Below are 4051 nucleotides of genomic sequence, written 5' to 3'. Positions count from 1 at the left end.
GTGACCTCCCGTTACTGAACTGTGAAGCTTATTTAACACAGATGATCCTCTTTAGTAAGGGCCCGACTGGCATAAGCTATGACACGCTCCAGCCCACCCTCCTCCTGTGAAAGCACAGCCCCTACCCCAACATCACTTGCATCTGTATCCAATATAAAGGTTTTATTGGGGTCAGGGTAAGCAAGTACCGGAGCAGTAATTAAACTAGCCTTCAACTGATTGAAGGCAATATGACACTCTTCGCCCCACCTAAATCTCCTCCCCTTCTCGGTCAGTTGATGTAATGGACGTGCTATATCCGCAAACCCCCTTACAAACGTCTATAATAAGAGGCCAACTCTAAAAAACTCCTCACTTCAGTCTGAGATCTAGGGGTAGGCCATTCCCTCACTGCTTCCACCTTCACAGGGTCAGCCATAATTCCCTCCGCAGAAATAACATGCCCTAAATACTTGACACGGGAGGAAAACAAGTCACACTTAGAAGGTTTTACCTTCAGATTTGCAGCCTTCAACTTAGCCAGTACTTCTACCAATGTAGATAGATGCTCCTGAAATGAACGACCAAACACTATAATGTCGTCCAAATCAACTAAACAAGTAGTCCATTGCAAATCAGCTAAAACCAGATCCATTAAACGCTGAAATGTACTCGTTGATTTACAAAGGCCAAAACTTAAGACATTAAATTCAAATAACCCATGTCTTTTAGTAAAAGCAGTCTTGCACTTATCTTGAGCATCTATCTCGACCTGCCAATAACCACTGGCAAGATCCAGGGTGGAAAATAACTTGACATTAGTCAAGCTATCCAGAGCATCATCTATTCGGGGAAGGGGATATGCATCCATAACTGTAACATCATTTAGCTTATGGTAGTCTATGCAAAAGCTTAAACTACCATCTTTTTTCTTACTGGGACAACTGGAGCAGCCCATGGACTACATGATGGCTGTATAATCCCATTGTCTTGCATCTGCATAATATGATCATGTACCTCTTTTTGCAGATGCAACGGGACCCGACGTGGAGGTATCTTAATTGGCTTTGCATCCCCTGTATTAATCTGATGCATAGTCAGGTGGGTTCGCCCCAAATTATGCTCTCCAGTGCTAAACACTGAAGCATACTGTGCCAACAACTCACGGATGGCCTGCGTTTCACCCATAGAGTGCCCCTTTTGATCTAATCCCAGCTGCACTAAAAGAGTATCCACAGACCACCCTCCAGGCACCTCCATCTCATCCTGCTTACTAAGAGCCACTGCTTCAGGCCCCACCACCACATCAGTAGACAAGGTCCCAATCTTCATCCCCTGCCTAAGAGTAAAAGGGTTATCAGTTACATTAATTACTCTAACAAGAACAACCCCCTGTCCCACATTACAAACAACTCGAGCCACTAAAATATCGCAATGTTTTGATAAAGAGGAAGAGGGTTCCAACATTCCAGCTATCTGCCCTGCAAGGAGCCCCTCTACTACCCCAGGAATAATAGCTTCACTACGTGGCTGTACTATAGAGTCTATTTGTACAGTTATAGTCTTAGGCTGACAGGCATCCCCAGATGCAATTAAGGGAAATTGCTTACCCATGACTGAACAACACTGCTCCCTCAAATCAATAATTACCCCATACTTCTGCAGAAAATCCATCCCCAACAAAATATCAGGGGTAGATACATCAGCAACCAAAAACTCATTTATTAGTGCCAAGGAACCAAACTGACAAATAGTTTGCCAGCGGCCCAAAATACACATACTACCCTCATTAACAGCAGAGGCTTCCCCCACGTAATCAAACAACGGATACCCCCACCCCTGTTAACTGTAATGACACATATTTAGGGATAATTGATGCCTGGGCACCTGTATCCAATAACAAATGCACATCAGACCCACCTGTTTTAGCATTGAGGTACACTCCAGAGCTGGGCTGGTTACAATAGGCCAATCATGTGGACTTCACCAATGAGGGGGCAGGCATTTGGCCCTCTATGCCCACCCCCTCTAGTTTCCCTGCAAATAGGGACAATTACGACGTAAATGTCGGTTACACCCACACTCCCAGCAGGCCTCTCGATCACGAGATGACCGGTCCATGGCCCACCCCATCTTTCCCCGAGTCTCAAAGGCTACATTTTGCCTCCCAGGTGGTGGGATCTCAACATCAGCCTGTAATGACCGAACTGTCTGCTGCAAAGTTCTTACTTCCTGTCTCAACCCTTCTACCACTCCCAAAAGTGTCTCCATTTGTTTATTATCTGAGACACTTTCGGACACCACCCGTACTTTAGTATCTGCAACAGAACAGTTTCGCTCCAAACTTTGAATTAACTCCAATTCAGAATACAGATTAACAGCCTCTTCTAGGGTAGATGGTTTTGCACTATGAAGTTAGACACGCAACTCCCCACATGCTCTATAAAATGATCACAAGCAAAAAGATCGAGGGTATTATTATCAGCAGAGGGGTAGGTCTTAGTAATCAAACGATGCAAAGTATTCCCAAATTCCCTAACGGTCTCATTATGCAGCCGTCGACGAGCTAAAAAACTGGCACGGTCCCAGCCATTTACTTCAGCTGCCATTTCAAATTGTCCTATCCAATCGGACCACTCACGATTAACTCCTGTAAAAGTCTCAGGCATAAAAACAGGTCGTGCTGTCGCCATCCTAGATGCTGAACCTTGTCCTGTCAGTACCCTATCATGTAAAGAACCAGCTGAATACACAGATCCTATCCCGGTGTTCCTCATTCCCCAATCAGCCTCATTAATTAATTGTCAGTACGGTGTTCAGTCTCATTCATTAGTTGTCAACACGACACTCCAAACACAACGCACATCACAATAATTTATTTTAAGTCCACTCCTTCATTTGTTAATGATTCAGTGATTTTAATGATATTAAATATAGTCAAATATTTAATAACTTGCTAATACATAATATAGACGCTCATTTATCGCCACTTACTGACGTAGGTTTACAGAAATAGGCATAGCTTTATTGACATGATTGTTGGGTATTATTTATTGTAGGCTATTTACAAAATATTTATGGTACTTTAAGTCCTGAAATGATAAGCTGATATACAGAACTTTAATTACTGGGCAAAGAGATACATGAAATGAAGTGGAACAGTAATAACAATAGTTTTAAATGAAGAAAATTAAAAAGCAAATTAAATCAACACAGAAGCTGTATCTGAAGTGGCATTTAGATGTATTTACACACTGTTTAATGCAAGATTATTATGTTGAAAAAATGTTGCTGCGAACAACTTTTAAAATCAATGTAATATATTTTTGTTCAATAATATTTTTATTTTAATATTTTCTATTTTGAGAGAATTTCATGGTGCTAAATAATATTTATGCAATTATTTTGATCAAATTTTCCCATTGAAAATAATAAGTGTGTCTGTTTTGTACTCATGATATTTTGGAGTGTCACCCCTTCATTGCTGTGCACTGCTTTTCTGCATCATAAGTGATTTGTAGATTGTACACACGACACAAGAAAATCTCTGTATGTTCGTATTTTTACGTATTTGCCATTCATTTCCAATGGCCGCGAACAACACAAGTGTGACTATATTTTTTACGACCATTTAGCTTTTTCGAATCAAGTCCACGAGTCATTGTGCAGCACATTGTTTAATAGTGCTATATAGCCTAAATAAAATTGACATTGACACTGACATTTATATATATATATATATATATATATATATATATATATATATATATATATATATATATGACATTATGACATTAGACTATATATATATAGTCTCATAGGGAATGCCATAAAAGTCAGCGAGTTTCGTACAATTCCAATGAAGTAGCGATTTTTAAATTTTCGAAACTTTTTTTTCCCCCCGATCTAAAATTACCTAACAACACCAGAGGGTTACAGAAGAGGTCACCTTTCTCCCAAGTTCCAGCAGTCCTCGAGGACGCGCTGAGACTCCACGTGCACCCGCAGAGTGGAATGCTAGTTCACGCGCTTGCTGTTGCGAAGGGCGATATCGTCGTGAACGAGCACGCAC

This window comes from Barbus barbus (genome assembly GCF_936440315.1).
Source record: "Barbus barbus genome assembly, chromosome: 30".
In the NCBI taxonomy this organism is placed as follows: Eukaryota; Metazoa; Chordata; class Actinopteri; order Cypriniformes; family Cyprinidae; genus Barbus; species Barbus barbus.
The sequence above is the reverse complement of the archived record's forward strand: the minus strand, read 5'-3'. Positions refer to the sequence as shown.